This window comes from Podarcis vaucheri (assembly GCF_965113315.1).
Source record: "Podarcis vaucheri genome assembly, chromosome: 1".
In the NCBI taxonomy this organism is placed as follows: domain Eukaryota; kingdom Metazoa; phylum Chordata; class Lepidosauria; order Squamata; family Lacertidae; genus Podarcis; species Podarcis vaucheri.
The window spans coordinates 34,742,683-34,755,309 of NC_138759.1; the positions used below are offsets into that span (position 1 = coordinate 34,742,683).

At 46.2% G+C, this 12,627-nt stretch overlaps 2 long non-coding RNA genes across 4 annotated transcripts in view; one reads left to right on the forward strand and one right to left on the reverse strand.

Moving 5' to 3' along the window:
* LOC309527274 overlaps window positions 1-12,627 on the reverse strand; it is a 439,252-nt gene that overhangs the window by 283,614 nt on the left and 143,011 nt on the right. The window lies entirely within an intron of this gene.
* The window catches only part of LOC309527302, a 48,249-nt gene continuing 37,141 nt past the window's right edge, over window positions 1,520-12,627 (forward strand). For both annotated transcript variants that reach the window (XR_014217183.1, XR_014217184.1), the window contains exon 1: window positions 1,520-1,656. This is a non-coding gene — a long non-coding RNA (uncharacterized lncRNA). The remainder of the gene's footprint in view (window positions 1,657-12,627) is intronic.

A 12,627-nucleotide genomic window follows, 5' to 3' on the forward strand; every position in this document is an offset into this window, starting at 1 on the left:
TCGATTAAATAAACTGGCTTCCACTTTGTCTGATGTCGGCTTAGTTTAAAGTCTGTTTGCTTGTTCCACAGAAAAGGTGAATTCGTCTCTTTATAGACCTCTAGAGTCCAAGCAAACACAATTCAAACTGTATTTACATATCAGTCAGCAGAAATGCAAACAAAACGGCTCTAGCAAAATTATAGTTCTTTCTCTCGCTTTTTCTTTTTTAAAGAAATGACGTAATAGCATTGAGGTTTAATCATAGAAAAATACTCCCCCCGCCAGGGTATACTTCTGTTTGAACTGATGCAAGCCGCTATGGTTTCGTTTGTTGGTTTATTTTAAAAATATTTTTTTTAATCGAAATTTCCCTCCAAACATATTTTGAGAATTTGGACTAGCCCTGCAATAAGCATAATTTCGTTTAAGGCCGAAGTTCCAGCTGCGTTTGATTTGGAAGTGGACCATCCTTGATTTCAGGGAAATTCGTTTTTAAAACGAGTGTGCTTAATGCTGCGTCCATAGGCTAAAATGGGCAAATCTGTATTACACCAGGGGTGGGGGTGGGGAATCACCCTGGCCTTGTAAGATTGGTGTTGCCTGTTGTGCTGAGTGACTGGGAGTAGAAAAGGGAAGGAAAGTGATTAAAAGTGGAAGGACGGAGGAGAAAAACGAGCTTTTGGTGTGCATGGAAGTTCTATCCTTGTCCACGTGGAAAAAATGATGAGAGGCCTGTGGACTTTAACAACAACAACAACCACCACAACAACGGGTAATGGGATCTAATGGAGGCTGACCATTTTGTTCCCATCTCTTCGCCTGGACTATGATATGCGGATACCGGAGAGAGCATTTCCTCACCTTATATCTATGGGATGTTTAATCAAATGGTGCAAAATGTAGCTAGAGTAGGACAAAGGGTTAGAAGATATTATTCTATCCCCTTGTCCCACTCTAGCCACTGTTTGCACCATTGGACTATAAACACCCCATAGATAAAAGGGGAGGAATGGCTCAGAGCTTCTTCATATTTGAGGATCAATATCAAGCCACCTTCTCTCCCCCAAGGTCTTTTTTCGTCTCAGAAGCAGGTTTTGAGGTTTCCACGGATTGCTTGTTAAAGGGGGGAAATGTCACCCAACTCACCCATTGGGAAAGATGGCCAGTTCCCTTCCCCCACCCCCTGAGTATCGTCTAGGAATCCTGCCACAATATCAGTTCTTATGAAGGCACAAATGTTGCATGGAAGTGCAGCTGGAAAATGAAGCAAAGCCCCAGAGAAAGCATCTGCCTGTAGATATATATATAGATGATCAGTCAGGCCAGCAGGTACACAAGGGCCTCGCTGGAGAACCAGCTCTTGTCGAGTCGCTGAGGGCTGCTTGGACAAAAGAGGACTTGGAGGTAAACACTGAGTGGCTCGTGAAGATGATCAATCCTTGTATGGTAAACTAGTTGGAGCAAAGTTGACAGCATCTTTCTTATCTGCCCAGTTGGTCTGCTGATGACTGGGGGGGGGCGTGGGGGGAAGAGGGGAGGTCACAGTAAATGGAAATATGATGTCTGTGCTATCAAACGGTTCTGGAAGTAGAAATACTCTCGTCTATGGCAATTTGGTGATTAACAGGAAATGGCTTGCGTTTGTTTCCCCACAACAGGCACAGAAGAGATCAGGTAAGGTCAACTCTCTCTCTTTCTCTTTCTCTCGAACATTTTATGTCCATTCCTCCTCTTCTCGGAAGCTGTGGCCAGGAGGAGATAAAGAAGGCAGGGGGCTTGATCAGTCGATGCTGGGACCCCGATCTTCGACGCACTTAACCACGAGGAAAGCTTTCACTGGGACTGACTTCCTCGTAAGTGTGTCTCGGATAGGTATACTTATTTGGAGGCGAATTTGGCAGATGAGAGGGGGCTTCTTTCCACGTTCCTTTAGGGCGCTGAGTGTCAAGCTAACATAGCATTTGTGCAGGAAGAAAACAGCGAAGTGTGTATGCTTCGGATTTTTTTTGCAGCCGGGAAACGTTTGTCTGTCTATCTTCCTCAGCTCTGCTTTGAAGGCTTGTTAAAGAGATAACTATTTTCTAGAAAGGACGGTGTCTGCCGTTTCTGGGCCCGCCTGAAGGGACCTAATCCTAATGGAAGGAAATTTGGCTTCATCAGCCTAAGGTGCAATGAGCTACCTTTTCTACCATAGCACACACACACCAGAAGTCAAGGTTTTAGTTGGATCCCTTCCTCCAGCCAGACATTCCTGATTGTCGACACTTTTAGCTGGGAAGTAAGTTTCAAGATGTCTTTGAGGCCTGTTTCTAAGGAGTTATGTGGGTCCTTTCCACGTTTCCGCTTGCGGGGTGCTAGCTAGGTTTAAAATTTGTTCACTTGGCTCTCCCCGTGGTCAAACGGGTTGCTCTCTTTTGCTGTCGCCATCCCTAGGGGGGCCTCAGAACAGTCGTTTTCTTAAGATCTAACGCTTCGTAAGCCGCTTGGTTTCCGTTTGGTAACGTCACCAGGAAGGTCTTTCCATCTGGATAATTTTCTTCTGACTGTAAACGTTTCGAGCTCTCTAGGCTAGCCCATAATTTTGCTGAGTCGGGATGTCTGAGGGTCACCCTTCTTTGTGTGAAGACGTGTCTTTGAAACCACAATGAAAGGATCCAGAAGTACAGACACCTTCATGGGACCTGTGGAAGCTGGCAGGCGTCGCGGGGGGACGGGGCTGGGATGGTGGGGCTGTAATACCTCAGAGGAGTAACTGAGGTCTGAGTCCTTCTGTGATTGTTAGCGACCTGCTAACCGACTTAGTCCAAGACTCTTCCTAATCCGAGCTTTGGATCGGATTTCTGCTTTTGTTTGTTAGCTAGAAGACACCCCCCCATCCTTATTTTTGGCCTTTCCCTTTGAATGGGGCAGTACTGTTGCGAGTATAAGAATGGTTAAAGAGACAGGGACAACTCCTAACCCACTCCCCACCCAACAACTCAAGTTAAACAACCCAAGCGGCTTTTGTAGCTTTCTCTGCCGGCCGCCTGTTTTTAGTTTTCTTTCTTGAATGAGGATGATGAAAAATTATTTTCCCATGGGGGTGGGTGTCTATGGAGTTCACTATTAGTGCTGAGATCCGTTTCCCTTACAAGTGGATGGGCAATTTTGCAATATTTGGGCATGATCCAGCCACAATCAGACAGCAATCCTGTACCTACTTTCCTGGCAGTAAAGGACACTGAACTCGATGGGAATTCCTTCTCGGTAGACGCGGATAGGATTGTTTTCTTTGGATTTGCACTGAAATCTGTAGGTGGATCCAAAACTTGTTACCCGAGAGGGAAGGTCCTCTGGCTTCAGTGCGATTCCTTAGTAAATATGTGTAGTTTGGCAACCTCAAAAGTAGTCAACATTGCCCCGATGGTGTCTTCAACGCGGACCAAAATGCAGCTGCGTGGGTCTGGTTTCCAACAGTTCTTCGTTTACTGTTTCTGTATGTTGATTTCGAGGTTACTAGTGGATGAGAAAACTTCTCACCCGCCCACTCCATAGCAGCTTAGGCCACCAGTCTCTAGGAAAGACGTGAAACTGATTTTAAGGAAATTCAGTTGCATTTCTCAAGCTGAATGAATGACTGCAGAATTTCTGAAGTGGTTTGGGGTAAAGAAAGCCAAGCGAAAAGACGTCGAAACCTTCCGTACCTTTGAAAGCATAACCCTCATCATAGTAAAATAAGGCCCTAATTCGACTTTCGGGTAGAGTCTGGGTAGTTTCACAGTACTTCGGCCGAAACAGAAAGCTGTTCAGAATAATCAGAGTTCGTCATTTCATGGAATTTTCAAACTAGTACCAGAAGCGCCTAGCATTTCCGCCGTAAGCGCATCGGGTGCATTGAGTTTCAGGCAGATCTCTCTCTCTCTCTGTCCCTCCATCTTTCTCTCAGCTTTAAGAAAAGGGTTTGGAACTTTGGAACCATATTGGTCCATTTCTTGTTGCGATGACTGGCGTGTTTTGGGAAGGACTGCTCAGGTGCAGCTTAAATGCAGAGGTATCACTGAAATCGAAACAAAGTTTTCCTGTCTGCCTTCCCATATTATACCGAAATTTATGTAAATATGAATTTTGGACGGGCGATAAAGAGCTAGTTTAACCATTTGCCAAGCGATCTGGAGACTTCAATCTTATGCACACCGACTTGGGGGCCGATTTCCGTGGGGTCTACGTGGGCCAAGTGGGCTTCACTCGCCCACTAAAGTCAGTAGGACTTGGATTAATTTTGTCTGCGTGGCGCCCAAAATCAGGTGTGTTAAACTCTGTCGAAGTTCCAGTGGTGAACAAGAAGTCGGAACCTCGCCTGGATAGTAAATATCTTGTTTCGATTTCAAACCGTGTAAAACAATAAGCTTCCTCATATGAAGGGAAGCTATACAGTTGTAGGTTTTTAAGTGGTACTAGTTTTGGAATAGTCCATCGTAACTTTATTATAAACTTTCGCTCTTTCCCCCTTCCCAACTACAAACATGTAAAGAAGCACGCTTCTAAGGCTACAATACTACCTGGAATTAAACTCTTTTGAATTCAGTGGGTCTTACTTCATAGGTTTGAATTGTTAAAAAAGAAGATTATAAGCACCCAGAACAAAGTCTTAACAAAAAAACGAACTACTAATTCCATGTTCGGGTGAGAACTTTTGGTCCTTCAGGTACACAGCTTCTACTAATTATAAGAAAGAATATTGCCTATCCTGTTAACAAAAAGGGGGATTTTCTAGTAATATTTCCACTTAATAGAGAGTAAATATGGTCACAGCATGTCCAGGGTTTCAGTTAGGGGCAAATAACAGATGGTACTGCAGCTCACTTGCTTCACTCCGGTTGACAACCCATGTCGAGAAAAATATTTGACCCCCGCCCAGCCAAAATAATTTAGAAGGTGAGGGCTTCATTTTGCTCCTTCGAAATCAACGACGTTTTCCTACAGATTTCTAAGCAAGTAGGATTGCAGCTCTGTCGTCAGATTCCATGCATAAATCTACCTGTTTAGTGGTACTTCGTGGCAGCCCAGTGTGCGGGAGACTGCATCCTTTCAAATGTCCTTACACCCAAGGAATTCGGGTCAACGTTGAATGGGCTGTAAGGCTTAAAGGTGCGCATGCGCTTAGGTACAGGTCTCTTCAAGTGATGCTAACTAGTGGCAACCCATATACCATCACCGTGATACCTTAGTATTTTAAGAAAAAGTAATCAAACCCAGAATATGCTTATAAACAACCCCTACTACAGCCCCTATAAACAGAAGTATCTTTGTTTAGTTAGGATTAGGGCGGTGCATTCTTAAGCAGGTTTATGTTGGAAGTAAGTCCCACTGTTTTCAATGGTGCTTATTCCCAGGAAAACATAAATGGGTGGTAGCTTGTAACTGCACTTCTGTGCACAATAAGCTTAATTAAATACAGTGGATTTAGCTTTATGTACGCCTAGGATAACCTTGTGAATTATCTTAATATAAAGCATTTAAGCCGAAATCCTAGATTTGAATTCTATTATTTAGGTTTAACTGCATCGTTGGTCTGGGCGTAAAAGGACCACTTCCACTTATGTAATTCCATTGATGTCTATGGAACTACTCTTTACACGTTAGCCACTAACCCTTACCTAACCTGGTTTGTCTTAATTGATCTGAGAATGTAATAGTATACCCGTTTATTATAGTATTTCCGCAGGCTGTACAACCCTGAAAGTGAATCTGAACCCTGGAAGATAATTTCATTACACAACCACCCTTGAATAAATTAAGTGGGAGTACCTTATGTACCTTATATGCATATTTTAATCAGGTATACCACGGGTATGCATAATTACCGCCGTCTAATTGAATTTGACGCACCCAGCTATAGATGTGTGACATGTAAAAATATTTTGTCACTATATGGACATGAACTGCTTCCTAGAGATTCCAAATATTTTCATCGCTCCTCGTCATTCTGCGCTTGAAAGGGTCATGGCTTGGAGGAAAGAACCCCAACCCCCTCTTCCCTCCTCCCTCCTCCCTCCCTCTCACTCACTCTCTCACACACAGATCCCTCTGGTAAAAGTATTCATTAATATTCATAGTGTGGGCGATGGATCATTTATGCATCCTAACCGCGCCGCTACACACTTGTCCATTCTGAAGCGCACGAGTGGCACCGACCAATCAGAAGCTGAGAGAAAGCTGGACCAGAGTTCTATCGGGGAGGAGGAGGAGTGTGGACAAGATAAAGGAAGAAGGCAGGATGGACAAAAGCAGGAGGGGAAGGCAGGAGCGGGCATATGTCCGTCTTAAGCCCTACCAAACGGTTACATTTCTCACCCCTTGCCATTCAAAACTCATTTTCCAAGCTCCCCGCACTTGGAGAGATACCAGCCGCTTTCTGAAGTTGCCAGGAGGCTGCCGCAAGTTCCCTGCAAGGGCTCCGGGGACACTTTCTGGGGAGCATTGCTGACGGGGGTGCCAACTTGAATAAAATATTATTGGGGGGCAGGTAAGCCGCAGCCCACATAACTGATCACGGGATGCGGCGCATGTACACCATTTGAATGGCAATGCCCATCAACTTGGGGGGGGACCCTCCAATAGTTTATTGGGGGGCCAAAGGGACATAGGCCCCTAGGAGTTGATTCCTATGATTGCTGACCAGTCTGACTGGGGAGAGGGCTGGCAAAGCTCAAGGGAGTGTGGGCGCCCGCGAATCCTCACATGCCGGACCACGCCTGCCACCTAGGTACACACCACACATTTAAAGCACATGACTTCCGCAAAAGAATCCCGGGAACTGTAGTTTGCTAAGGTTGTTGGGAATTGTAGTTCTGTGAGGAGTAAGCTGTTGTTCTCAGAATTCTCTGCGGGAAATCGGGTGCTTTAAATGGATGGTGCGTAAGGATGGAGAAGTTTTCGCTGCTTGGAATTCCAAAGCTGCTGATCTGCAGCTTGTGGGGGAGAATCTCTTGCGTTTCGGAGCCTTTCGGTGCTTTCATAATAAACTGTCTGGACAGGAAAGCAGGTCCATGCGCGTGACATTATTTTAGCCTCATCCCCGGACATTTACAATGGTGGGGAGGGGGAGAATAGTAATGGCCTTGCAAGCCTGAGATAAATGTGGATGAAGCTCTCGGAAGATTCCCAAGAGTTTGACGATGACGCCCCCTCTCCTGCAGACTCAAATCTTCCTTGAGGTTTATCCTGCTCTACCCTATCCCCACTTTATTTCCTCTTTTCTTACCCTCTTCCATTTATAGATAATAAGTTGTATGGGCAGGGAAGTAAGGATGCCACTGATCAGCCCCTAGCAGCACCACGGTTTATCTTCCCCCTGCTTAATATTTGAGAGGCAGTATTAGGGTGTGGTAGTCAACACACATTGCCTTGAGGTTAGGAGCTGGAAATGGCAGGTGCGCGCGAGGCAGAGATGGAGATGAAGGGAAGGCGAGACGGGAGACTGTTTGTGTTTCCAAGGCGCCGCCCCCCTCCCAGGCTGCCGTAATTATCTTGCTGAAATATTCTCCAGTGGCCAAAAGTTGCAAAATAAATCGACCTCTCCGCGCTGGTTCCAGAGGTCTGTAGCCATCATCCTTTTTTCAATACATTTTAAACAAGAGGCTCTAGCGAGCGACTCCGATTCAATACACATAATCAGTTTGGAAGTCTTATTTCCATTTGAAAACAGGCCTATTTGCAATCATGAGAGCCGGACACGCTGAAAGATACAGAATAACGTGCCCGGGAGAGGGGAAGGTGGGTGGGTGGGTGGGTGGGAGAGAGAGAGAGAGAGAGAGAGAGAGAGAGAGAGAGAGAGAGGAAGAACAGTCAGGCAAGCACTGGAGATTTTCTGCCCCGTCCCAATCCTTATTTATTTATTTAAAACACGAGGCTGTAGCCACGAGTCTTTTTATGCATTCCCTTGGAAAATACAACTTAATTGCTTTCTCCACTGCCACCCCAAACCAGGACCAAAGCAAAACAAGCTGTGTAATCCACAGCCAGGAATACCTCCCGTCTCCCCAAATGGTGATTGGGAAAGTATGTTGATTGTTCTGCTAGCCTCTTAGGGTTAACAGGCATTTAATCAAGAGAAAGTACAACGCGGGGAAATGGTTCGGAGCAAAATGCTAACTTGGTTCGTAATAACGCGTTGTCCTTGAATACTGCGACTGAACGGAAGTTTGCAAGGGGTGAGGAAGGACTGGGGTGTGTGGGAAATGATCGCCTTTGTGTCAATATGGCCGAAAAGCCATCTGCAGAACTAGTAGGTCGTCCTCCACCTGGATGCGGTGTTAGAATAATAGAATCATGGAGTTGGAAGAGACGCTAGGGTCATCTAGCCCAACCCCCTTGCAAAATGCAACACTATGCAGCTGTTCCATAGGGAGTTCGAACCTGCCACCTTGGCGTCATCAGCACCACGCTTTAACCAACAGAATTGTTCTTTCCCTTTTTGCACCTTGACCCTACAGAGATTTCCTTTTGCAAAGAAGTTCGGCTGAAATCAAGGGTGGAAAGGAGTATGTTTAGGAGGGTTTTGTTGGCTGAGTGTGCGTGAGAGGATGGGGAGAGGGAAAATGGGAGTGCGCACACTCGCGAGTGCGTCGAGATGTGCGCTGGGTAACTCTCCGAGCTTGGTGGAGCGAAGATGACGCCAGAAAGGGCAGGATTCCTTGAATGGATATGATATGTCTGCCAAATGGTGCTTCACAAACTCATTCAGCCTAGAGGCGATACTGCAAGGCTTTATATGGGAAAGAGGGAAAGGGGGGTGGAAGGAAGGAAGGAAGGAAGGAAGGAAGGAAGGAAGGAAGGAAGGAAGGAAGGAAGGAAGGAAATGCTGCTGCAACCAGGTCACTTTTTGCTATCTTAAATAATTATGACCATGATAATAGCGAAAACGGGGGTGACACTTCAGACGGAAAGAGATGTCTCTCATAACGGAGTCCATGGGACGATGTTGCTCAGATTCAAGCGGGAGGATCCGACTGCTGTACCTGAGATCTTTTCTAACCGAGGCACTGAGAAGGACGGGCGCTGCGGGTGTGTGTCTTACCCATGCCAAACACTCCCACTGCGGGGCTCTAGCCTGCCCCCAGCTGTTCTTCTAAGCGCCAAGTAATATTGCACGACGGTAGCGATCAGATTTAAGCCGCGCGTGACAGACTCCTCTTGCCACCGCTTTCCATTTGGGACAAGCAAGAGACCGTAGTCTCTTCAAGGCCCTGCCTGCTTCTGGGCCATCCCACGAGGCACCGTCTTCGGAGCCACTTCCTTGGCTGTGTTGGTAGAAAGGAACCCCCCTCCCGCTTTGCCAGTCAAGTGCCAGCAGCTAAGTGAAAGCTAAGAGGCCCACACCGCTCCTTAATAATCATTATGTTTATGAAGAAGAAGGTGGAAAGAAGTTGAGGACTGGCAAGACAAGAACCACGGCGACCTGGGGTGGGGGGGGGGGGGAGCTTCCGCAGCCATTGAAAACGATGGGAGATTCGCCGTTGGCTTTAACGGGTTGCGGTTTGCAGGCGCAAACGCTATCACTGATTTCAGGCTTTTGAGAAGGCGCCTGTATTTTCAGGATGCCTGTCCCGCTTCCTCGCCATCTTCCCGGTTCATGTCAGTGCCAGATGAGAGGCCTTGACTCCAAAGGGAGCTGATCGCAGCTCTTTTACTAACCGCTTCCGGTTGCTTCCTCTTTATCTTTTGCTCGATGTTCCTAAATGGAAAGGAATCGGAGGCTCCCTAGATCCTCGTCCTCCCCACAAATTGAGAGTTGGGTTCTCGGATTCCGATTTTCCTACATAGCCTCCCAAGTTAACGCCTGCTTTCTTTCCACTTATTTATTTGTTTATTTCTCTCTTTTTGGGGGAGGGGGTGTGTAAACCATTTAATAAAAAATCAGATCTGAGATCTTATGATGGAAGGCGGTATATAAATCTAATAAATAAAAATTATTATTATTTAAAAAGGAAAGCGCATCTCAAAGCTACGTTGTGGGTAAACTAATTTTCAGTAAAACAGCGCATCTTAAAAACGAGTATACATAGCTAAATTATCTTTCCTGCACGATCCAGCGAGGAAGCTGTTCTGGGAAGCCCCAATCGAAGGGACTAGGAGGTGGCGCAACGACGCTTGGACAGCAGACTGTATGGGAAGGGGAAACCACCCTTTTCTTACAGCCAGATTCATCCCTCCCCCTAAATGTAATCCTGAAGCAGCTTTACACTAAGCCAGGTGGTTGAGATGCTCGGTACAGTTTTTCTTTGGCCCGGAGCTGCTCTTCAAGGTCCCAAACCTGAGAAAATTTTCAACTGGAGATGCCAGGTTTTGAATCTGGGACCTTGGCTTCTGCATTGTAAGAACCAACCCCTAGGGACCGAGGTCCCTTCGGCCCTCAATAAAATATCTGAGGGGGCTGCCTTCGAAAAAGCTGAGGGGAATTCCCATTCAAATAGTGTGTGTGTGTGTGTGTGTGTGTGTGTGTGTGTGTGATATGTCACGTGACTGAATATGTGGGGTGGGGCTTACCTGCCCCCCCGTGTTTTATTCAAATTGTCACCCGTGGTTGGAACCATTGGTCTGAAATGTGTACTAGGCACATAATGAACCAGGAGTCTCCTGCCATAAAGAGTGTTTTAAGGAAGGAACCCATGAATGAAGTGATCGGTTTGTGGTTAGGACCATAGGAGCCAACTCCTAGAGGCCTCGGGGGATTCGGCCCCACAATTAAATATTTAAGGGGGACACCCCCGCAAGTTGATGGGCATTCCCAATCAAATAGTGCGTGTGCACTGCGTCATGCGATCAATTATTAGGGGCGGGGCTTACGTGGACCCCCACAATATTTTATTCAAGTTGGCGCTCCTGATAAGGAGCGTTTGACACACGTATGTTGACACACGTATGTATGGAACAATTTCAAAAACATAGAATAACTTTAGACTCGAACACTGATGCCTTTGTTTGAGTTTCTAAGGTGTTCTACCTGAAAGGTGGACCGTCAGAAGCACATTCTTATCAATAAAATAAAAGACACTGAAATAAAACAAGGAGCTCATTTACCCAATAGCTCAGTTGGTTAGAGCATGGTGTTGACAACACTAGTGTCGCATGTTCGATCCCCCTGTGGGGCAGCTGCATAGCCCTGCATTGCACGGAGTTGGCATAGATGATCCTCAGGGTCCCTTCCAACTTCTACGATTCTATACTTAATCTGAAGGGTTGGCTCTGCTCAGCGAAATATGTCCCACCTGGGGCTCTGGCGATCCTCCAAAGGGTATGAAACTCTGTGCAAGCCCTGCGTCAACTTGAGAGGGAAATACTGAACTCAGTGCTGCTTACTTCTGAATACACACGTATAGGATTGAACGGTAGAAGCGCACTCCTGTAAAAAGGTAAAGGACCCCTGGACGGTCAAGTCCAGTCAAAGGCGACTATGAGGCGCGGCGCTCATCTCGCTTTCAGGCCGAGAGAGCTGGCGTTTGTTCACAGACAGCTTTCGAAGTCATGTAGCCAGCATGACTAAACCGCTTCTGGTGCAACATGCCTGCTCAAGGGTAGGCACAGAAGCCAATGGGACTTACTCCTAGGCAAAGGTGCGGGAGAATGCAGCCTAAATCACCAACGACAAAGACATTTCCACAGGGAATCCCTGGAGTGGAAAGCCCTGCTAACATTCCTTTTTTAAATAAATGTAACCAATTAACGTTTCGTATCCTAATTTGATGGCCGAGGCAATTGCTGACCTGAACAACCACGCGAAGCCAATGATGCGCCTCTTTTAGACATTTGGTCAGTTCTCTAGCAGCTGGACCGGCATTCCAGTTAACTTGAACCTTGGATACTTTAAAACGGTTTTCCCAGTTAAGTTCAATAAAGGCTAAATTATCTTTAACCGAGGAACTTCGAATTAAGGTGGGATGGAACTCCTGGCCTGGCCGGAGCACCAATGGCAGGTGGGCGAGTGGGTGGGAATGACCCCATAGTCAAGCGCATGATGTTAATAGCCCCATAAGGACAGCACTCCGATGCTTCCCATATTCAGTCAGTTCCAGGGATGCTTGTCCACAGGAATATATTTTTTGGTTGCATTTAAATGGAACAAAATTCTGCTAGCACTTCTGGAAAGCTTCCCAGGTAAAAGTGCGCATGTGCACTTAGAGAAGAAATAACGCAAAACAAGACGACGTTGGCTTGACTTCCAGCTTTGATTGTTGTCAGCTCACTTTCTTAGATCTAGAAGTCCGATCCAGCCCAAGCGAAACCCTTGTCGGTTGCCCTGATGTGAGATTGTGTTTTTTGCAGATATATCTGGAAATTTGATTGTATTATTCAATAACGTTATATTTTATATATCTAAAAAGGTTGCCCTGATGTGAATGGGAAAGATCTGACTCTCCTGACTTTCCTAGGATTTAAACACAGGCTTTGCTTCAGCTGGACTGTGCCCCACTGGGATGCTGAAACCCACGAGATTTACTTCGAATTAAGCACGTTTAGGAGTCATAGAATCGTAGACTCATAAAATTGTAGATTTGTAAGGGACTCCGAGAGTCATTTAGTCTAATCCCCTGCGACGCAGGTTTCCAGCCCACAGCCATTCCTGGATGGGGTGTAAAATGCAACCACAGGAGCCAACTGCTAGGG